General features: G+C 37.4%; 1 protein-coding gene across 6 annotated transcripts in view; it reads right to left on the minus strand.

The window, feature by feature from the left end:
- LOC122400381 (LIM domain only protein 7-like) overlaps positions 1-23,912 on the minus strand; it is a 199,706-nt gene extending 175,794 nt beyond the window's left edge. For all 6 annotated transcript variants that reach the window (XM_043401826.1, XM_043401824.1, XM_043401819.1 and 3 more), the window contains exon 1: positions 23,628-23,912. The gene's annotated coding sequence lies outside the window, so the exon portion shown is untranslated. The remainder of the gene's footprint in view (positions 1-23,627) is intronic.
- Between the last annotated feature and the right edge of the window lie 1,804 nt (positions 23,913-25,716).

Raw genomic sequence — 25,716 nt, forward strand, 5'->3', positions numbered from 1 at the left:
GTCTCCGCGATGCAGCCACGATCCTCGAATTCCTCTAATAACTGCTTAGACGTAGCTAAATGAAATCCGGTTATAATTTACTTGTAAACCAAGATACTACCGAGACACTACTATTGGAAGCCGTGAAACACGGTAGCTGCTGTTCGTGGAATTTTGCGAATACACGAGTTACATAGATTCCTTCCTAATGCCTTCAAAACTAAAAAAAACATGTGGAGCGGTTATTACGAAAGTGGCCTGAATCGCGAAACCAAACATTTCGTGATTTTTATTTAGTAAAATATATTTAAATATTATGGAAAAATTTTTTCCAAGTTTGCTTTGATAGAAAAATTCCTTATTACTCGATTCTCAAGAAAAAATATTACAAACGAACATTATAAAATATTCCTTCTTTCAAGATCGTTTGTAGAGGTCCATAGACCACTTTGTGTTTAAGAAACATTGTTCTGGACATCGGTGATAATACCGTAAATTAATCTTACTACTTGTTCGTACAATAATATCGTAAAAAAAGTAATTAAAGAAAGCACCGAAACTTTCCCACAGACCACGTACATACATACGTGTTTCTTGATGGGATCTAATTGGTTTTAACCACTTCATCCTACCACTTGACGTTTGAAAGCGACGTGAAAGACACGCGCAGAGGATCGTACATGTATTTCGAACCGATCGTCGCGTCTGTATACCGAGTGTTTCGTAAGCACGTTCCAGATTCTTTCCAGGGGGATCTTTCACCAGGCCCAGAAGAAGTGTCGTGGCATTCTCGCGCGTCCTTCACCTCAAGATAGAGGGGAGTAGCCCTCGAGACTCGGACGGTCGGCCGAGTTTTATTTTCATGCTTTCGGTCGACGCTCGTGCAATTGCATAACGGTCCCGCACACGCACCAAAGGTGCACGCAAACGACACGCACGGTCGTTTGTTTCTCGTTGAACGAGGATACAGTTGCTGGCACTCAGAGCCCGCCTAAACGGAATATTGATTCGTCTTAATGGGACAGTCGGCTATTTTAGATCTGCGAATCGATCATTCCTATTTTAAGCATCCAATAAAATTTGAAAACTTTAGAAAATGCCCATTTTTAATTTATTTTAGGGGGTAAACAAAAAGCAGTAAATAATATTTAATTGCGAAAATATACCATATGATCCAAGAAAGCGTTAACTTTTTTTTGTAATTAAATTATTCAGAGAGGAGTTAAATTCTATTTTAGAAATTGTTAAGAAAAAAGAAATCTCTAGCTTTTTTAACGCGTTCACTGCCAGATAAAAACCGTACAATTTTTTGCAATACTAAAATTTTTATTTTGATCCATTGTAAACTACATAATCTAAAATTTGTTTCAGTACTCATTTTTGTAACCTTGCTGAAATTCACAAATCCTATCCAAAATTTCTCAACTTGGGAATTAATTTTCCTACCATCCATATATGGTGAGGTGGCAGTCAGTCTTAAATGAAAGTTGACATTATTTTTTTGTTCTTTGGATAGCTTTTATTGAACTGAATTTATCTGAAAAATTTGACCGCGATCGAAAAGAACTGGATTATCAGTTCCAAGTTGGAAATTACCCTCTTGTCGATGAAAGCATCCCCCAGTTGAACGCGAACTGGAATTACCTTCTCGCGATCTCTAAATTAGAAACAGTCGTGCTCGTTATAATTGATCGATCAACTTATCGAATCAGCGAAGGATTCTATTTCCATCGTCATCAATCTTCCGACGAACTGGCTGTAACTATTCGCTAACTCGAACGGTATCTTAGAAACACCGTGTTAAAGATCGTGCGCCCGTCTGGCAGAAAATATTCTTACGTCAGAGGAAACTAATGGCAGCGACGCGTAGGTTGGTAATTCGCCGTGTAAACTCGTCAAACGAATCGTTCAATCACGGGCCAACCACTATCGTCGCCCTTGTTGGTCCCCGATTGCGCAATCGTAGGTACAAGGAAGATCTTTTCGAATGGGTTATACGTATGCCGAACACGCGTACCGCAACAACGTTGAGGTATACTATATTGTCCAGTCACGAGGTCGGACATTCCTTCCATTATGTAATCGATGTCTTCCCGTTTGTTACGCCATGTTATCGTGACCATCTCCGTCCTAACGCCTCCCTTTCTTTCGCTTTCTTCGAACAACCATCGAGAACGTGTTGTTTAGCCAGCTCTGGGTATCGTTCGCCACTTATTTCGATAGTTCGAAGGCAGATAAGTTAGGTAAATTTAATCACAGTTATTACTGTTTTTGCGTTACGTAGATGATCGCTTCTAGTATAAATTCCAAGCGTCTTTGATGCAACTGCAACGAATTAGACAAGTGAAAGCGAGCATTTTAATAATAGCTGTTGAGAAGCGTTTTAGGCATAATCGTGCACGATTGGTAATCTAATATTTCTCTTTGCATTCATGTGAAGGATGTTTTTTTTAAAGTGAAATACGTCGAAATAGAAGAAAAATTCGATAATGGAAACGCAAAAGAGGATGTAGTTATTTTCTAGACTCTATTATTGATATTTATTGAGAATCAGAACTTCTCTGAAATTATAATCTTAATAAGCTCAAAGTGAAAGTGAAAAGAAATAATATTAATTATATGTTTTGTTACACTCGTCACCGAATGTCTGTTCTTGCTTGAAAAACCATTCCATGGAATTAATCACAAAATATTCTTTGATCAATGTCCGACAGTTGCGTATCCATACACCTTTTCATTTATAACATGATTCATAAATCTAACGGCATGTATTCATCCATCTATATTGCAACAGCTACTTGAAATACTCTTTCGATCATCAATGATGTTTTCTATCGACTGCATAAGTGGTGTCAGGAAAGTTCCATCTAATACAATTACTCTATTAGAAGTCATGGAAGTCAAGAACTATCATCGAGTGTTAAAGATTTATTAATATATAATCGTATTCCAAAAGGACCTTTCTCATGTACAGTATAATTTGTTACGGAGTCGTAATTTAGAAGATCCTTTATTCCAATTTTTTCAAATATTACAAAGAAAATCCACGTTCAAACTTTTGATTGGTAGTGTACGTAACATTCAAAAGGTCAAAGGAAACGATCAATAATTACTCGCAATTACTCATAAATAAAACTAAGAATCGAACTTCTCTAAGCGTTGGAAACCGTCCGTTATATGTAGTTGTCTGGTGAACTCTTTAGCAGAGTGATCTAGCAGTCCGACGATGTCTTCGTTCGACAGAGCGCAATCAGAGTAAAACGAGTAGTGTTAATTTTCGCGAAGCCAATTTTCGACGCGTTTGTTCGATTAAAACATAGCACGTTGAAGAGAAACGAGTTCGTCTGGCAGCTCATTATCGGTGCCATCGTTACGTTTATTTAAAGGCACGTTTCTTGGATCGAGTAGGAAATCCGCTCGTCTGCGGTGGTTTTGCGGTAGCAGAAAGGCGCGAAGTTGCATAATCATCGGCACATAGCGGTACACTGCCAGGAAGAGCTACCCATCCGGCAGGTAATGACTTAACTATGCTTCAAAAGTAATAGTAAACCTACCGAAAACTAATAGAAGGCTACCTGAATCATCGCCTGAAATAAAGAAACCAGGCACGATCCGTCATGGGTACCCAATCACGTATACCCAGAGACCGTAAGCTTCATTTAACAAGTTCGAACCAACGGATTAGAATGCAGGTATTAGGCGAGGTGTCGTAAAATGCACCGAAACCTTACAGTTCTTCGTGCACGGCCCCAATTATGCTAAACAATGCTATACCGTTGTGTTTCGTCGATGCTATCGGTTTCGTAGACAACTGTAAGAACTTAAGAAACTTCGAACGTCGTTAGAAGCGTTAATTGTATAATCGATTGTTGCTTTGAACCTCAATGTACTATTCTAGATAAATAAATTTACCTGAAGTATTGGTAATGGATGGATTCTATTGTACCTGGTTGTGGCTTGTTGAGAACGTAAACGATTAAGGGATTAATATACAAAATACCACAAACTCCTCAGCTTATTGAGTAAGTCAAGTATAGACATAATCGGATTAACGATTATCCAAACTACATAATACCGAAGTTTTGCAAAACAACATTCCAAATTTCATAAACAACGCAAACTGTTCGTGTTCCATGCATTTTACGATTGTCAGGATACAACATTATTTGCATCAAAGTTTACACGATCGTACAAAAATGTGAGATCGATCACAGGATAAGAGACTCGCGATCTTTCCACAGGAATGCACCTTCGAGGCCTTCCTCGAATGGAATTTAATGAAAAAAAAAAGAACCTGGTTGCATAAGACTTAGAATTCCTTTCTATCGCTCGAATCATCTAATCCCCATTCACGCAGTGAAACTATCATGAACGTCGTGACCCGGCAGTCGCCATTTAACTGTACTTTCCTTGCACTATTTAGCCGCGAGTGTCCTCTCCTCGCGAATTCCACCTTACGGGAACCTTCACGTTCCAGATTCGTGGTTCGAGGCTCGCGTAGTGCGCCGCCGCGCGTCGCTCAAACGTCTCATTTCAGAGATCCCTGGCCAGAGACGAAAAGAAATGGATCGTGGGTTGACGTTAAAAGCGGCGCAACGATGAAAAGCACTAACTGTCGGCGACGGCAGTTACTCTAACTGTGCCTCGTACTTACGTAGAAATCAACTGTTCACCGGCATTGTCATTTTTCTCGGCTCCGCGGCGTGTAATTTACGTCGAGGACAAAAGAGGAGGATTCTTCGTGCACGCCGTCGTCGCGACCTCCGCGGATTCCTCGACGCGGAACGACGAGGCGAAGAAACGCGCGCGCGTGTACGCGCGAGCGCGCTCACGAGGCGCATCGTCAGGTGCATGTGCCGTGACTGCAGGGACCCTGTAGCGCCGAGAAGCAGGTGCATTCGCGTCGGGGACTCGTGCCAACGGTATCGCGTGTGTGTTTTTGCACCTTAAGGACCTCAAGGATGAGGTCAACGACACCTCCCCCCATATTGCGTGCGTTTACGTCACGTATCGACGAGATGGACCATTACATCTGATCTAACTTCTCAGCTTTCATGCACGACCACACTGGGCCAAACACCGATTCTAGGTGATCCAAGATCGAAGGTGTTTGGACACGAACAATACGACTTCAATTTTAATGTCCTTTTGCAGAATTACAGTAGGGTGATGCCTTTTGGCGTATGTAAAATATTAGCTATAGATGATCAACACTTTTTAAAATATAAATTAAAATGGGATTATAAGTTAACTCTGTATAACCATCGATTATTCGCAGGATGTTACGTGAAAATATTAATTCAGTTCGTGAGTTTTTGTGTATTTTTGTATTAGAGGAATATATGTACCAAATAGGAGTTTACTGATGTTGCAATATTGTACAAATTAGAAGAATTGCCTTCCCCAGGGTCTAATGACGCTCACGTACCGAATCGCCTGTAAGTATCGTGGCCTGCTGTAGTCTGTACAACACTTACCAACAATTCAATCTATAATACATATGTACAAAACCCTATGAAATGAATTAATATTAAATTTTACGAGACATCTTGTGAATATCCATAGTTTTCCTTCTAAATTTTACTTGTACTTTGCATTATTATTGAAAAAGAAAAGACTTTGTGGTCTGAGATCTGAAATCTTGACATTGCAAATTATTCAACTTGTGGGATAGCTTGCTTCGCCTGAATCTAATGATGTATACTACAGTGAAAAGTCGATAAGTGTCGCGATAGATTGAGTTGTTTGTAAGTGTCGTACAACCTACACCAGCGACACTTGTAGAAACGTAAATTTCTAAATGCAGCGAACAACCTTCTGTTAACGGTTTTTTTGCCACAAATTTTTAAGACGTTATTTTTAGTCCCTGGTATAAATAAATTTACAAAATTTGAACAAGGTATATGATCAAAAGTGTTTAAAAAAGAGTTTACAAGCCACCCTTTTTACCATTCTATTTGGAAAACCCACTTGACGTATAAAACGCGAGGTTTTTTATTTTTTATTTCGAACAGAGTAACAACAGCTCGTGTATTCTGTTCGCGATTATTTCTCGTTTCTGTTCGCGCATAACTATTGACGATAATTGTTGCGTACAGAGAACACATTTACGCGTTAACTACATCATGTTTCGCATCGTTCATTTCATCCGTCCTCATTTGCCACTGGCTCATTTTCAACGTTTTCCGTGCGCTTCCGCGAGGCATCGAGACAATTTATTGGCATACGAATGGCATTCATTGTGAACGCTGTTACGTTTTTGCCAAATCGCCAGACACTGAACGATGGATAGACGTATATTACAATGTCTCGCTAGTCACTCACGCCGACACTTTTTCGCTAGGCGCGAAACGACCACCGCCAAGAATGCATTCCAACTTCTCAATGACATTCGAATTTATTATTTCAAAATTTAATTAAGTCTGTATATTATCCGGACAGCGGTACACATTGGCAATCTCGCGCGTTGTCTCGTTTGTCTTTGTAACCTTCGGTCCACCGTTGAGAAATAGATCGTTTGTCTCGCGTGTAAGTTTAGCCTTTTGGCGAACTAAATTATTAATTTTAGCTTTCTCGGATGAAATTAAAAAAGGTAAATACTAAAAGCATAAAAAAGAATGACAGGGTATTATTTTTATAACTTAGAGACTAAAATTGCATAAATAAAAGAAAAAATATTAAAAAGCACAGCATATTCTTATAACCCAATAACTCGTTTGAAGTAATCAACTAAAAATTAAAATAAATGTTATAAATGAAGTTATGGAAAATAATTTCAGTATCAACAATTTTTTAAATTAGAGAGGAAATGGATTAAAAAGGGTAGTCAAAGTTTTGTACCATGCACACTTTCTCAGAGTATTAAACAGAATTCAAGGTTAAGAATAATAATCAAAAATTCTTTTGTACACTTCTTTCATACGGGTAGGGATAAATTGATAAAAATGCGGAACGTGCCGCCGCCAACGACAGGAAGTATGTATTCGAACGAGTAGGAAGGCGGGGGTGGATGAAGCACCGTCAGCTGAAATGGATGAAAACAAGATTCGAGAAGCTACGAGAGGCAGGTACGTGCTGGAGGAGCTAAACGGGTCAGTTCGAAATAAGCATTAAGCCCGCTGGCTGCTGCCAAGAGATTTAATCTTCTACGAACAGCATTGTTACAAAACCCTAAAATTCTTAAAATCCTCCGAGCTACAATGTGAGGGGCTGGCAGCTGAAGACCCTCGGGCAACCAACTACCTGATACTTTCGTACATCCATCAAACCAACGATAAAATTCGTCTACAACGAGAATAATGCAACATGGAGCAGCTGGAGTCTTACTAGACAAAGTTTCCATCTAATACTGAGAAACCAGAATACATTTAGCAATATTTATGGCCTATGTAGGACAGTATAATACTATTACGATCGCTGTAATCATATATGGAAAATATCAAACAAAGAATATACCACCGACGACGTAGTTCATAAATTTTTGTACAACAGCTTCAACATTCTCTAAATTTTGACACGCTGTTATCCGACGCGTGCGCATATTAATTATCAATGGCGAGGAAATATCGTTTCAAGCAGATACGACAAGCGAATCGAACAAAATCGTTCGTTCCAACATCCTGGAATTGTAATGTAATAAACGTTTAGCGTATCAGCACTGTACCCTGTACCTTTCTAATAGTTGGAATGCCACGAGGAAATTGTACAACAACGTTTGGCGTTTAAATCGTGCACGGGTATGGTTCTATCGAGGGCTCGTTATCATTTGTCCGGTTGTCTAATGAGACTTTAATCGTTCGTGGATTAAATTTAAATTACAATTAGACGCGTGCGCTATTTCCACGTCACTTTCCTATCGACAAATCGTGAGAAGGTGTATGTTTATCGATGCAGATTTATTTAATGAGGAAAATTTAACCTTGTGGTCTCGAAACCACTAGAGAGTGGCCATCGAGAGCAAAACTCTCGAGTGGACATGAGAAATTAGAAAGACCGTCGCTTCAAAGAGTTAGGGGGAGGATCCTGAAGCCTACTTACGATATACATAATTATCTCTGGAAAAACGACTGTGAAAAGGAGACCTACGAGTAATGATAGTTACGTGCAGCAGGAAAGCAAATTAATTTTTGTTAGTAAATTTTATTTTATGGGTAACTGGTGATTATGTGAAATAAAGATAGTACAATGATATACTATGAAAAATTCATGGAATGTTATTCTAATAACTTGTTTTAATTTAATCGGAACTGGATATGTGTAATACCACGCATTTGTCGCATTCTTTTACGCTATTCGAAAGCTTCTTACATATTTGCAGTTAATAATCAGCATAAATTCCTTTCCACCAGTTGAATTACATTTCATTGTTTTATGTATCGTTTCTTTGCTTCATAGTACAATTTTTCTCTTCTAATGGTTAAATCCTCACATTTAGCTTCTTCTTCAATTATATAATTCGGTCAAGTTCTTTAATCAATTTATCGACTAACTATTTGAACGAGATCCTTCGTGTGTTCATTTTTGTTAAAACATTCTGTCATAGGTAAAGAATGCACATTTGCAGTAACAATTTTTATATAAATGTAACGTTTATATTTTAGACGTGAAGATATAATAGACAATAAGTACTATTTTAGAAACATTTTCTCCCTGAGAAATGCACATTTTTTATTTTTTGTCTAATTGGTGATCTCGACGAGTCCTCATTCTTTGAATCATTTTTATTATCTTCAGACTCTCCAATTTGGTATAAGAACATACCTTGGTTTTACTGCTTGCGAGATTTAAGATTCTTATGCAACCTGACCAGAAGAATTCGAAAATACGAATTAAGACTCGGAAGATTTGTGAACCGGTTTCGGACATGGAGAATGATCGCAATGTTTCTACATTGTATACCATTATATTCCATACGACAAATTTTTACGAAACACACGCGAATATGTATCAAGATACGTTCTCATTTTTAAATACAATCGTTTAAAAATATTTTAAAAAGAGAAATTTTCGATATTTAATCGGATACATTTTCGCGTACGAACGAAATAAGCGATTAATGTTCGCATACTTCTTCCGTTAAAACTGTTAACTTATCGAAAGTTGTCTTTGTAATTAAATCAAAAAATCCATTGCCCCCAAAAAATTAAAAGCAACAGAAAAATTATGGTTTCGTAGAGAACTTATCGGGAACATAAATATGTTTTCAAGATTCGTTTACGAATTTCAGAAGCATAAATATGCCTCGAAACCAGAATTGGGCAAATTTTATTCATGAATAGCGAAGACAAATTTTAAATTCATTTGTGAACTAGCTTTTAACCGCGATTTCGCTCGTCAGGATATCGGTTTAAAAAATCCGTTAATGCTTCTGATTTACAAATGTATTTACGAGCGAAACGTAAACGAAAGTTAGTTTATGAATCAATCTAAAATTTTTATTCGTCATTTGTGCATACCAAATTTTTCCTATTTCATCCCGAAAGAACTTGCAAGATTCTTATCTTACTGATTTTGCCTAAATATAAGAGTAAAGTTTGTAAAACACAATTGTAAATGCCAATGCTTCCTTGAGATATAAAAAATAACAGAATTTGTAATCTGTTCATGTCTCCCCCCTCAAAAAAAAATTAAATAAAAGTTCACGTTTCAAAAGTAATAAAGTTGAAGTCGAATTCGTGTGAGTTTCGTTACGTGACAGGACAAGCCACTGGTCTATCGTCACCGGATATCCGAAGCTTCCTGTAGAATTCTATACCATTCGTTGCCCTATTATTCCCGTAAAAATAGGGGAAAGCCTGACAGGCACGAAATATTCAATATCCGTCCGTAAAACTCAATCCTTAATTTATTTTTCAATTTTATACGTATATAACTTTAGATTGAATTAATTTTTAATCACGGGAATAAAAACCGTCGACATACCAGTTGAAATTTTTAGTTTTGCCAGACTGGTTCGCATAAATACAGGTGTCATTTTCTTCCGTGCGTGTTTTATTTATTTTTTTTTAATTAAACCCGGACGCCGTTCGCGTTTATTATGTCGTTGAATATATTATCATTAATATGCATCTTAAACGGCGGCAAAAGTAGCGTATGTACCGCTATTAGTCTCGATTTACATGAACCAACATTTATAGAACGTCGTTGCACTAATTTACGGAGCTAGCGTCATATTCCCAACCGTGTCACGGTTCGTGATAAAGGTGAGGCAAGCACCTGTTACTTTGATAAATAATATTCCTTGTCGGCTCTACCGTCCGAGGGATTACGTACGATGGAATTTTCAGTCCCGAAGAATGCGGCTAAGCGCCCTGACAACAGACTCCGCATTATTGATTGAAATACTCGCCCCTGGCGTCCAATGTTCGCACAGGGGATTCACCCCCCACGTGACTGTCCTCGCGAGCTCTGCAAAGTCACACACAGACTTCGTCGCTGGTATTACAAATTGACATTCTCCCGGTTCGTTCCTCGAATTCTACGACGTTCACGTCTCTTTTTCACTGTCAGGCTCGATTTAAAATTTTTAGCAATTAAAAAGCAAATAAAATATTTATTTTCTAGTTTAACCACCATAATTTGACAACTGACAATCAAATTCAACTTGTATAAAATAAATGGATGTCTAAAGGAAGCGCTCAAGAGTCCTGTTCTAACATAGCAAACTTTTTGAAGTATATTAATCTACTAATTTGTATAAATGTAAATAGTAATGGTTGATAACCTTAATAAAAATTAAAAAAAAGCAATACAAGTATTTTGCATACAAAGATTATGGTTGTAAATTTCTTTGCTCTCATCCATGTGTTTAGTATTAAACATTGCTCTTGTATTGATGTTTTGGAACTATGGTATGTATTTCCTTTTTTAAATCTACCTTTAAATATGTATCAGATAAATTGCATGAACAAAGCTGCAGAGTTAAATAAGAATATTAAGCCCATGGAAATTTTTTAACTTCTGGTTTATGATCCTTAATTATTTTCGTAATATTCGTATTTCGTAACGTGTTATTAGATTCAAAGAAAATTATACACAAGTATATTAACGTTAAATATTGTTCCGAGGGTTGAGATTTCAGGAGAATTATTTGTGTATTGATCGCAGCGCTTCCCATCCGACATTCGCGTAAGGTATTCACCCTCCACTCTTGATAATCCAAGTGCTAACCTAACACAAAGTCACGAAGGATGTGTTACGTAATGACGTAGTACTATTCCCTACAATGTTTACAAACATCAGAAACCATCTTCCTCCCCTATCATTCAACCCTCTTATTTCTTAAACTGTATTAGTGTTTTGTGAAATGTTACCAAATACAAACATACGTTATCGTTTTATCGTCTTATGTAAATTCTTACCAACTATCATTAAGTTAAAGGTATCAGTTTTTCTTGATCTCATACTGTTGGTGGCATTGTCACGAACATTTTACGGCGCACGCTTGTGTAAACCCTTCGCAAAATGTCTTAAAGGTCGTAACGATTCTATAATTTGTCTCATTATCATTTTACTGCGGTACGAAGAGATGTAAGATTTTGTCAGTGCATTATTATATTTGAGCCTGACTTCTCACGGTACGCACTCGAGCACTTGCAAAAAGGAAATCCTCTGAAAGAGGTACACGCGAGGCGTGAGAAGTTCTGCTTTACACCATACCGAGTTTCCACAATATAAAAAATGGTGAATGGATGTCGATAAGAAAAGTGTCTTTGCGAAACTGTCAACGGTGATTTCGTTCGAACGAAAGGCGAGTAATGGAGTTTAACAAAAAACTTTTAATAATATTTAAATAACTTCTCATTTTAAAGGATGATAATATAAATATTTGAACGAACTGTTATTAAGTCCAATAGTAGAGAGTAATTTTGACAATCCTCTTTAAATATGAACTTTGAGAGACACTGAGAAGAAAAGGAACGCGAGGGAAAAGCCACAGAGACTTGTGGGTGTGAAATGCCGCAAGAAGAAGACTGTTTGCACGAGACGAGAGAGAAAAAGACTGTGATAATACCGCAAAGAGGACACAGTACCTTATGCCTTTTCTACTAATTCTTTCAAGTGTTGTAACAGTTACCTGTGTGAATACGAATATTTACATCTTCGCTGCAATCCCCTAAGTGTGTTAAAAAGTTAGAATTATCGTGTTTCTAGAAATAAATCTGAAATTCGAAAGGCGCGCAAAGTTGCTATTCAAACTGAACGATAAATCTTATTTTTCTAATGTTTCTATAGGCAACAAAATAAGAAGAATATTTAAGAAAACAACATCAATGATCTTGTGCTCTTGAAAATGAAATATACTTGGAAAGCATTCTCCTTCTGCTGTATCTCAACTTTGTCTCGAACAGTTTCCCGATACGTATGGCTACAGACAACGGAGAGATTTACGTATTTCCATTTAAATAGTACACCCTATATAGTAATAAAGAAAGTACCTCTATTGATACGTTATAATCTTAGTATATCTTTACTTGATGTAATAAGGACAACTGCAATTTATAACCTATATATCCATATAGAGAGAATCAGTAGGCTAGAGAGTTGGAGACTTTAATGAATGGACAGAGCAGTGATCGACGAAACTCCCATTGATTTCCCACTTCTCCAAGCTATAAACCCAGTCAGGTGTATCCAGCGGATCTTGCAATTCCGTTCGTTCGAGATGCTCCAGCGAAAGTCACAGTAGATCGAGCAAGGACTACCGTGTAATTTAATAGATCGTTCGAAAGTCAACATTTCTGCAGGCACAAAGGATAGGCTCCGGTCTCTTTAACGCGAATATTCGAAAATGTAGAACGCTTTGACCGTTTCTTCGGCTACGTTTCCGGAATGTCCGTCATCGAGCACCTCCAATCACCCGAAAACAAATGCATCTCGAACGATGCGTACTTTGCTTTCTGCAATTAGAGGCAAACCGGTTTCCGAACGAGTAAACTAGGCCTTCTCCATATCGATGCATCAGATTAAGAGATATATTTTACGAGAAGCAAGAGTCGTTCGGCTTGAATCAAACTACTCCAGATTTTTCTACACGCGACGATGAAATAACTGTGAATGGAAAGTCAACAAAACCACGCGTACAGAAAATTAGTTTACTACTTTCACTCGTATATTGTTATGATTGTTTTTTCAAACTCTAAAAGATACATTCAATATTATACATTTTAACTATACTATATCAGAATAATCGTTTTTAGAACATGCCCAATAAATATGTTCCTGATGGTGACGTAAATAACCAAGAATATACATAACCGTAAAAACAAATTTTAAATTTCATAAATAAAAAGAAATATTGCAGTGGAAGATAACAAATTATAAAACGACTATTTACAGATTATATAATTTAGGAAAATAGTAATAAATTTTCACGTTCAGCTTAAAATTTCGTTTCTGCAATAACGTTTCCAGACACCTTGCAAACAGTAGACGCGTAATACACGTTACAGACAGGCATTGTTTCGAGCGTAGGTTTTTCAAGCGAACACATCTCGTGCTAAATGCACCAGAGACTTCAACGCGAACCAATGGTGGCGCCTACAGAGAAGACAATAAGCAAGTTTCTGTCACGTCACTCTGCACGTACACGACAACTCTTCCTCTATACTGTTTTGACTAGCGCACGACTCTGAATCTACGCGTCTGTCGGCACAATGGAGCAACAATGAACTTGCAACATTCGAAACTCGTGGGCGAACGAAGTCTGTCCCCGTCGCGTGTTTTCGATTGCTCAATTTTGCAAATTAAAGAAATTTGATGAATTCCTTGACGCTTGATAAAACAGGTGCTTTTAATCAATGTTGGATAATCAGCCATTATTAATTTTGTGCCACCAAAGAATCTAACGATAACAGTTCCTACAAAACATACTGGTACTTATTTTGGCATTGAACTTTGGATATCTAATTAGAATTAGACTTCTCGCTCAGAAGTATTTGAGCAACCATTGAATGTTATAGCGTAACAAGGCAGAGCATGCTAGGGTTGTCTTACTGGATGAGTCTACCAATCATCAAATTTCTTCCTACAACAGCAAGCCACCACACTATCATAAAACAAGGGTTGAACCGCCAAACACCCCCCATTCCCTCGTTCAACCCCATTCCATATATCTTCAAAACTATCGTCTCTATGCTTAATATTTCACACATATATCATTAGGAGCTTTGTAATCAACTTACAAAAGTCCTATGAAATCGAAGTGAGACAATTTTTGGAGTCCTTCTACCTTTATAAGTAACAAATCACGTTATGAAAACAAGGGTTAATTCGAGAATTAGTTTAAAATACATGTACAAAACTGCTTAATTGACAGAAAAATTGACTCAACTGTGTAATCAACTTACAAAAGCCCGAAGTGAGACAATTTTAGGAGTCCTTCTATCTTTATAAGGGACGAGTCACGTTGCAAAAACGAGGGTTAATTCGAGAATGAGTTTAAAACGAATCTACGAAGCTGGTTAATCGGGAGAAAAATTTACCCAACTCTTGTAACCTTGATTCTAGCGATAAATGCTTTTCCCCCATTGCTCCATCGTTGCAGTGACTCGAAAGAACCGCGCAATAAACCGCGTCCTCGAAGACAAGCATTGTCTTGAAGCGGAATCTGTTTGCACGCATGCGCGATGAATCTTCCTGAAAACCTGATTAGTAAAAAGAGATACGCACGAGAGCCAAGATGAATCACGAGGAAATTCTGCGATGTCATACCAAAGCAGTTCGAATGACGGATAGTCGGCGCGCGGAGGCTGCTTCGAGCGGATTCGTTGTTCCGCGGTCCGCGACTGACTACCGGAGGGATAAGTGACTCTCTCTCCCATTGTTGTCCGGCTAATTTGTTACGACTCTTCGAGCTTTTTACGCTTTAACGAACATCTTGAAGTACAAGGTATCGCGTACCCGCGCGCGTTGCGCGCTACGGTCACCGTCGTGCGTCGACCTCTTCTGGTCTACTTAGACGAACCTAAGTAAATTTATCGACTCCATAGGGCTCTCGAAGAAAGCACGCAGGCTTGTAAAACCGTTCGCTAATAACTAGTTATGGATCGCAATTGATATCTCAGCCCCGATTATTGTGTCTTGAGAAACGAGAATACGCTACATTGTTTGTTGCTGTCGGACGAAGTCTCAAAAGGCATAAACAGCTTCTGACCCATATCGCGTATGCATGAATCAACACTGTGACACACTACAACGTGGGAAAATAGAAATTTTTTAATTTGGCAAATCTACGAAACTCGTAAGCCACGAATCGTTGAATTATTCGAGTCGACTAACAATCGTGTTAATTACAGTAAACTATTAAACGACGCTTAATTGGTATTCTTGGCATCTTGAGATTAACATTAAATAATTATATGATTTATTTCATACTTTTTGGATTATTTACCGATTTTGAAGCATTTTTCGATATCGTCTCATTGACGAAACGTCGAGACCGACACCGGCGCTGGAGAACACGAAGAAGCGTTCGATAAAGATCTCCAGGTTAATTAACGATCGGTTTGCGTTTCTCGTACGAACTACCTGTACAACTCGAAAACACACGCGTTGGATTCAGAGCAAAATGTAGGATGGCACGATCGGCTTTCTAAATTTGTATCAAACGGCGTCACTTTCACCGCGTGATCGATAAATCGCGGGATGCAACCCATTGGTTCCCGCGAGAGAAAACACAGCATGATCGGCGATTTTTAGCGATCACTAAGGTCTCTAAGTTGTCCGCGTGGATCGATAAGTACTAGGATCGAGCACTCGGGTCCATTGATCTATCACACCCCGGAAAGATCCGCAACTATAGACGTTTCAAGCGCTTTACAGAGTTTGAAGCGAGACCAGTCTGTTTTTATATGAAGGTGTTTCGTAACGACTGGTATAATATATAAATATTAATGTTAAAAATATTAATGTTATTTCAATAACAATAATTCACATTCGTATGCATACATCAAACTCAACACTGTATGTAACACGCGATTTTTTTAAATATGTCATTCTGAACTATTTCAAATAAATAAAGGTGAACCGTTATAAAGATCGAGAAAACTTGATTATGGGAAAAATATAACTTTAACGTTTCTTTCAAAAATATTGTACATAATTCATGTTTGAAAACAAATTGTATGTGTATTAATATTTTCAAAAGCTTATTTTTAATACCATTTGTTCAGACTGCTTTGATGAAAAGATTATAACAAACGATAAAAATATTTTTTAAAGCAACACTATAAAAGAATTAATAGTTCTTTAATTCGAAAATAAATTTAGATATACCTAATAGAAGAATCCTTTGTTTAAAGAAATGAATATATTAAAATATCCATCATGTTATATTCTTTATTCAATATTTTACTAACACTCTAATCCCGGAGTTTCTAAAATACTCGACCTCGAAGGACAGCTATCAATATCCTACATCAATGCATTGTGCAATTGCAGACTATGATGAATGTTATCTGATGAATATTGTGCTTTATCCCGAGAAATAAAAATATAAATAATGTTAATTAATAGCATCCATGTAATTTTATATAAACAAAATAAAGTTATGAATTCCTCAACTTATTCACGAGTTCAATTATCTCAAAACTGAAACAAAGAAGAAAATCGTATTGCCTGCGTATAATAATGTTTTACTACTTAGTGAACGTCTTATTTCAGATTGTTAATTTATCTAAATTCTCAAAATCAATACAAAATATCTTCAATTTTTAAATATTTCAATTGAAGTACCCACGAAATATCAGATATGAATTAATGCAAATTGGAACAAAATGAAAAGAACAATAACAAATGAAATGTACAAAAGATTGTACAAATGATTGGTATTCGTTATAACAGTAGAAGAATATTCATGCAGAATTAAATTCCAAAACAATTTATTTGAAAAGAATCATTTTCTAAACGTGTACCAAATTTATTTTCTGAAATTTTATTCTGTTTTTACAATTTTCACAATTGTATATTTCCTTTATGCAACCAGACGGATTCACGCTTTCAATCTCTATCGTTTCTCTCGATTACAGTCGAACAAATTGAAAAAAACATCAATAGGAAAATAGAAAAAAACTTGATGTAACTACGTACGTTCATTTTCATAGTTAATCGCGATACAAATCGATGAAAACTGTCGGTACGGTTGACTGTATCTGCGACCAACCATTAAACGATTACCGTTACTGTAAGGATTTCTTTCCTGTAAATTTCACGGAAATTAAAGAGAAAACCAAAGACAGAAACAATGCTGTGTCTTTGGCGAATCTAATTCAATGCATTTCATAATAGCTTTTCATTCGACACCGTAGTTCCTACTGTGAAATAGTCGCCAAACATTTTGAAAAAAAAAAAAACATGTTACTGCGTGTGTTTGTAATGAAAAGTCATGTTCCTTACAATAGTGATATTTAATCGTACGTGACTGGACGAACAAACATTTTTTAATGCGCCACAAATGTTACACGCACCGTTGTACAGGTTGAATTCCATAATAAAATATTTAATGTCGCCAAGACGTTCAAAGAATCAATAGCAGTTCGTTCAAATTACATCGACGAATCAAATGTCGATCCTGAGTATTTTTCGCGAACGTTACTTTAGAACCAATGCAGAGAACCGACAATATTTAGTGACTTCATTTTAGATCGTATTAAAAATTATAACTGAACACGTAAATGAATATAAAAAGAATTATTCTTACTCTTGTAAAAGCTAGTTCGAAATATCCCAAAGTATTACAGCTTTAAATATTTATTAAGTAATCTGAACCTTTCCGAAATATTCAAAAGAAATAAAATGTTAAACGAGTTAACCATCACATTACGAAATCACAGAACATTGACTTTATATTTAATTACGATTTTCAATACAATTGAATAGGAAACACCATATTTTGCATGCACTACAAAGATTACTACGAATATGGCAAACTTGTTACTGAATTTAAAAAAATTTACGAAATATTAAACATTACGAAATAAATGTTTCCTAAAGACTATTCTTTTTTTTAATATTAAAAGCTTAGTAAATAAATTTCTATATAAATTCACCAGCACTTTTTAGAATTGTGTCTCTTAAACCCCCAATAAAAAAAGACAGTTCGTAATAATTTATACGAACCACCATGTGTACCATGTAACATCAGAATCAAACCCAACAAAACTTTATTACCGTAGAGGCAACTATGTTTATCTAACCGTTTCGACGATTACACGTATATCCACGAATAAAACCACGTTACTACTCCCACGAGAACACTTAAATGCCCGGCCGCCAGGCACCCAAACCATCCCAAACATCGTGAAGCCTCTTCTCGGTCGCTCCCAAGGCTAGAGGCCCAAAACAGGACCAATTAATCACGTAGCTCGGAATCCGGGAAATAATCTCGAGGGTACTTAACACGTCCAACAAAGAATAAACCGAGACTATGACTCGCGACAAACCAACAACCCAATGCTCATGGGTCCTGCGTCACAAAGAATCCTGTTTTTCATCCATCCTCGGTTTGCCCTAATGCTCTCCGCGACGAAGATGCACGGTTCAGGTTTATCGAGAGCTCTCTCTGGACGTTGTAACGGCACTCGAAACGTCGCTCCTGAGCGTCTCCCTCGCTTCAATTCCCCCCTGGCAAGGCTCTCTACGGCTTCCACGCTCGGCGTACGCACGCTACACGCTCGTGCGTTCTCCTCTCGCACGCACGCTTCACCTACACGCTCGTGAACGACGCACCATGCCGACGACCGGTTTATACGAGCGCCAAACAAATACGCGTCGTCGAACGACAACGGTACACCGATCTACCTTGTATTTCGTAAACCCCCGCGTATTCCTACCCCTTTTCCACCCCCAACCCCCCGTTTGTTACGTTCATTTGTAACAGAGAAATTTTGGGGACCAGAATTTTGTAAACTTTCAGTATGCACCAATTGTAATTTAAAGTATTGACCTAGAATCAATCAGTGTTCAACTATTTTACAATATTAGGGTGCAATTGCAAATTTCTGTCTATTGAAATTTATCTTTCAATTCCTCATTATTAGCGTAGACAGAGTAACTCTTAGAACTGCTCAAAAACTATCACGTATTTGACGTTCATGCTCCAAAATGTCTACCAGTGAATGCATAACAAATTTTATTGAAAATTATTTCAGAATGAAAACTTTTAATCATACGATAAATTGTAATTATGACAACCTGTTGTATTGTAATAATTATTATTATATTAATTGAAATAATGAAGTCTTGGCAAAAGCACTGCATTCATGTATTCATGTACATATTTATATATTGCAGACAATGTGAATATTTTGATTTTTCTATTATAACTTTGGATTTGCTACATCGTATCAACCAATAGTCTTCTTTATTTGGGGACCAACAGTAATGATTCTTAAAATGCACGTGATTCGTAAAGAAACACATTTTATTATTTAGTTATCAATGTGTGCAGCAGTGTGAAAAAAATTTATAAGAATCTTTAACACTTGACAAATTAAAGCAAACCACAATTTCGCAGTAAAATTTTAACAAAAAGTCACATTCCTGTAAAGTAACAGTAATTTGATGCGAATATATACTTCATGATAACTCAATCTAGTTCGTCAGTGGAATATCGAGTTTAAACATCGTGAAAGCAGCTAACCGATAAGGATGTTCTGCAACACATTCTTGCACGTATTGCAGATGACTGATTATTAGCATCTTGCGAAGTTACGCTCAAGTAGAACTGTTTTTATGTATACACTTGCTACATGCTCATATACGCATCCAAAGAATAAACTGAGTATAGAATATTAAGTGTTTCAAAGCTTACGAATAAATTATTTAATTATGTAATTATTGCGCTAGGGAATTGGTTTAGGAACATCTCAATCACACGTCGACGTATTTTGTATTAATGCAATTATACGGTTCCTCGATTTTTATTTGCAAAGCAATAATCCTACTAGTTTTCCCATCAACGAGGAAACGAACAGATGTGACCTTGCGATATTGAGCTTCATTGCTTCTCGAATGATCTACAGTTAGGAATCCTTCGATTCACGATAGATTTATCTAACAATATTCGCCTAAGAATATTTATTGTATCATTAAACGGTACATCTGCTCGAAAAATATTCACAATTCCTCCGTAAGCCGCGAAATTATGGAAGCATTTCGCTGCATTAAAGTTTAATGATAGACAACGCTTCCTTGAAAACCGCAACCTAGTTGCAAGATTGTCACTGAACCGTACGGAATCATTATTTAAAAAACGCAGACGTTGCATTTAAAATGCATCGCCAAAACGGTACTGCGACTTCGTTTAATAATTTTTTTTATTAACGCGTCACGATGAACTTTTAACGTAGAAAGTTTCAAACCGGTTATAAATATTCGCTCCTAGTATCGATAAAAAATTATTTTCCGATCCTGCCTGTACCATTAAGCTGCGTTGTAAAAGGATGAAAATAAATATCAGGCTGTAAAACTACCTTGTCGATGAAGTTTAATGATGTTTAACTACCCAACATTCTCACGACACAATTCCGTATCCCATTATCGAACAATAGAAGCACTTCATCCGAATATGTACAACGAACAAAATGAACGAATAAAGAAGAAAGCTATTATACTGTTATTACGTGCTCAAATTTTCCCATCGATCGGACAAACTTTGTCCCAATTTCGATCTGAAAAATACTTTCGACTCTCTGTAAAAGAAAAACTAGATCATGTAACTAGTAAAGATAATCTTAACAGTTATTTTAGTACTATAATTGTAGTTTAACTGACTGTTGAGATGTATTATAAAATACCATAAAAAATATAGATATCAGACTATTATTTACATTTAAATGGACGAACTTCTGGAACAAAAAACTAGATAGAGGACAAATGGAAATTTATACACTAATAAATTTACAGTACCCCTTCAAAAAGGAATCAAAATAATATACAAACTATTTGAAACAATCAATTTTTCAGCAACTGTTCGGATTAGAGACTAGATGATTAAAAATTGTGATCGAAAGTAGTGAAGGAGATATTTCTCGCATTTTATTCGCGGATTAGTCAGAGGGTGACTACGTGGGGTGCCCTACGAAACATCTTCTGAATCATTCGCGGAGCCAGAATGTTGCGGCAGTTACTAGTTTTAGACGGTCGTCTCCTGCTGGACGTCCACATTTGCGCGAGAATTTCAAAACTGTTTACACCGCGCGACACTTGTGCCCAACAAGTGGATACGTGACACTCGGCCAAACAAGCAACTGTTGTCTAGTCGACAAACGAATGGTTTTTAAATGCTGAAAGGGTATTGAACTCTACTTTAAGAGTACGTTTCGATAACTTATAAACGCGTTTGAAGTTCATCGGTGTAAATCAACTAACCTTGTTATAATAGGTATCTACGTGTACTGTTCTTCTGTTTCAAAATGTTCGTTTCAATTAAACTAAGCTACTCTGGTATTTGAAAAACGAAACTTCAAATTTTATTCTTTCTTTACTACGTATTTTTTCAATTATTGGAATTTCGATTAGCATCCATGAATCTTGTATTCTTTAATAGCCTATTCTACAAGAAATACAAATACCCAAATTGAACGAGTATCCCACGAATAATGGCAATTTTTTATGCGCCAGTAATCAGCCCCGAAACACTTTCCTTTCGTTCGGCCGAGTTAACTCCTTTAAAACACATTAGGGGCCATAAACGTTACGACTTATCGTGCAATAAATCGTTAGGTCTATGGGTCCTTATTAGATATGAAGTTCCCAGACATGTAAAAAATGAAAACACCAAAGAAATAAATCGAGAAATTACGGAATTATAACGAAGTTTCCACGGGTAGGACTAGACAATTTTCACTCACTTAGCAATTTATCACTATTATGTGTCTTATGTCTTGTTTCTTTAGTTAGTTCTACATATTTTCGATTTAATAGCATTAACGTGTGCGTGAAATTAATAAAGTGAACTTTCTGCTCTGTTAGCTATTGCTTGGTAACTTTTCTAGGTCCTCGTTAAAAACATCTTTCTAGAACGTTCGTTATGTTTAATTATTCGTAGTTATTTACAAAGAATATTCTGTATAGATATTTCTGAGGACCTAAAAATGTGGTCTTAATAATACTACATACATTCATTATAGATTGTCGGGGAATTAATTTTTACCACTCTACATTATTTAATATGTTTCTAACAGAAAGAAAAACATTTTATCTTCAAAATAAAATTAAACTAAGAATCAAGATTTATGAACATCGCCTCGTATGTATTATTTAAATAAAATTTAGTGTTTGAAAGTATTTAATTTAATCTGTTTGTATCAGAGTAAAATGTTTCAGAATGTTTGAGATGTTTCGCTAAAAATCGACATTTTGAAGCAATTTTTATGTTGACATACTCTGCATAAATACCAGAACTTGCGTGTAAAATAATAACGCGAACAATTTATGACGAAAAGCGATTGCACGTAATAAACTGTAAGACCACACGAGAGGGAAATGGATCCAACCGGTGCTCGTAAAGTATCGTTCGTGCTCCTAAACCATGCTCGTTTTCTTTCTCAAAATAACGAGACAAATCTCATCGACTCCGAATAACGGACAAACCGCGTTATTCGTACCTCTAAATTACATTAGAAAGTGTAGGAAAATATAAACTATACTTTGTTGAAAAGGGTCCAAGAACTAAAGCGAGCCGCTTGCGTGGGACGGGATTGGCCCGGACGACGAAATAATGTTTCGCGTAATTTCAAAACTGAAGGAAGCCGTCGTTTGCGTGTCAACACTTACTTCGACGTAAAACTTCGAATCATCTCGCTCGATCGCACAAAGGGCAGCGGCTTATGAGAGGTACACTATTTACGCGCCAGAACTCTGAAACGTCTCGCCTCGCGACTTAAACGACCATCTATTATAGATCACAGACTGTAATCTCCCGTCAGTGCGTACTTACTTCGTCTGTATACGCTGAACACGGCTGATCGATAAATATACCATCTATTTCCGGCATCTTTTAGAAGCGTTAATTTCCTCAGCGTGTCTCTAAATCACCGTCCCATTTGCATCACCGAGTCTGCTCCATTTTACCGCATGACAAATAAAGTGCTTTCCCCTATGATCATTCCAAAGTCAATACTATTCGCTTCGGAGGAGTCTCTCGGTTTAGAAGATAGAATTCACAGAGTCGTAACTTACGCGTCTGATCGGGTAACATTTAAATTCCAAACCAACGTTCTCGTACTCGCTCCGAATCCCGAACAGATGCATCACGAGTTAGAGAAGCAGGTCGAATTACCTGCATACCGTTCGAACTGGCATGCAATTCCAAATCAATTTTCCCGTAATCTCCGATCAATTAGACGACCGTATTCGAGGGGCTCCATTTCAACGATTCCGAAATTGGATTCTGTTAGCCGCGGCTAGATCGTTCGCGTTGCAATTACGCCAGTTTCAGAGACGATCTTACTAACCTCGATAGAGCGCGTGCACGTTTCCAAGCGACGGCCAGGCGAGAATCGCGAACGTCGATCGATCTCCCGGTCTATCGATTACTACGTTCGCGAGTGAACATCCGAAAAAATACACCTTCGATTAGACGGTCTCGCGAGCACGTGGAAATTTTGACGCAACGCCTGTCAAAGTACAGTCTCGTATCGCCCTACCTTTGAAAGAAGTTTCCCTTGCGGGACGTCGATTAATCCACAGGGAGGCAGAGGGTAGAAATCCACAAACTGCACAGGCCCGTTGTCGGAAAAGCTTGTCTACCAACTAAATCGTACGCACTAATCGTTCGTCGGCGCGTTGCGTGGGCAACACGGGCGAATTAGAAACGAGGATCACTAGAAGAGGTTTGTCGAACACGAGAGAGGAGGTTACGCAGCCACCTACGAGGACGATCGTCGCATACGACGCGTCGAGGACGAGCGAAGAAAACCGACTGAACCGGCTCACCGTGAGGGACTGACGATGTTCTTCGATTCCTCGTTCCGCGGACTCGAACCTCGGCTCTCGACGCTCGCGCTCGACGCCGTTCGACTATCTCCGGCAAAATTCGACCTTTCTCGATTCCTCAGTCGAGGTTCCACGGAGAACATAGACTGGCCGCAGGCTTGGCAATCTCGACGAACTTTTGCTCGGGTCGAGGCCGTTAGAGTGTTTCTGTTTTCGTGCTGGAATTAAAGAGCTCTCCTTCGGGATCGCTCGAATGATAACGCACAATGCACCGTCGCGTCGTTCGGCGTTACGCAAGCGATCGAGCGCGTTGTTCGAATCGCCCAGCCTCCGCGCAAAGAAGGCCGCCCTCCATCGAACCGTACACGTAAATATTTGTCGTTTCGATTGGAATTTAATCTCTGATAGCGAGAGGAACGCTTACTTTGGTTAGAAAAGCTATTTTTCGATAGATAACGAGTCAAACCGTCGACCTCGACTTCGCCCTCTGATCCTGTTTGAACGCAATCGGTGCATTACTGTATTATTTTTCAGTTGAATTTTTTTCTAATTAATTGTGCTTAGACTAGCATGATGTAAACTCTAAAGATAGATAATTTTCTGGGAAAATAATACGCACGAGGAATTCTTGTTAGAAAACAAAGAGTTCTAGGAAATTTAGAAAATTACAAAACTGTGGGGATATCTAGAGCATATGCAGAAATTTCAATTTTATTTTATGACTCGTAAACTATAAAAAAGAATGTAAAAGCTTTTCGACAAAAGTTACTTCTTTCTATTCGATCTATCAAGAGATAAAAGTCAGTTGTTTAAACGATAAAGAAAACACTTGTAAGCAAAAATAAGAATAATTTTTGTGCAGTGTATAATATTTGACTTGCTAATTAATGATACAAAACCAACTTAAAATTTTGAATCCAGTTTCCTACGAACCACTTGTTTCGACCTGGTTTCGAATCGTCTCTGCATCCAACACTATTAATTACTTCAAACAGTTTAATGAATACTGCGCGCCAACTAAGTCCTGAATCCTTTTTATAACACCCTGTATAATTAAAATCTGTAATTATTCGAAAGAATGAAATTTACGAGCTAATAGTATCCCCGCAGTATCGGGTCGAGACGTAGCAGATCCAGCCGAAGGTATCTTATTTGCATTTAACGCGCGGACGTGTGCTGCGTCGGAGGCTGCGAAATTGCGTCGGATGAAACCGGTAGCGAAATAAAGCGATGGTTCTCTGTTTCTTTAATGATAGAGTAGACGACCGCCGCGCTGCTTCCAGATTAAACGCTGTCTAGGAACTGAAAAAGATCCAAGGTCAAGACGTTCTCGAGATTGAACGGTCAACCGGGGATTTATTACCAATTCCGTGCACCGATCCAGGGCATACCTTCTACGGAAAAGGGAAATGAGGAACGAGCACACTAACAAGGAACATCCGCGTACACAGATTTCGATAAAACTTTATAATCTTTATGGAGCAGTTATGGAAAAGACACAAGTGTTATCTGTTTCAAATATTTATGGATGGAAGCTACATTTTGGATCTCATCATATTATATCTACCTTGTAAGATTTTTAAAATTAGTTCATGAAAACTGTTTTTAATATATGAATTTCTGACCGTATTAATTAATAACTATCAAAATAAAAGTAATCAAAATTTCTCGTTGAAATTTTGTAATAACGCGTGTACTATTGTCCACAAAAAAATATAAAACCTTTCTCTAAAAAAAAATTTCCGTATTTCCAATAATTGTAGGTGAACGAATGCGTTTAAATTTGATTCACCACGGTTA

This window comes from Colletes gigas, unplaced genomic scaffold (genome assembly GCF_013123115.1).
Source record: "Colletes gigas isolate AHSC1104 unplaced genomic scaffold, ASM1312311v1 Colletes_gigas_Sc00017, whole genome shotgun sequence".
Lineage (NCBI taxonomy): Eukaryota > Metazoa > Arthropoda > Insecta > Hymenoptera > Colletidae > Colletes > Colletes gigas.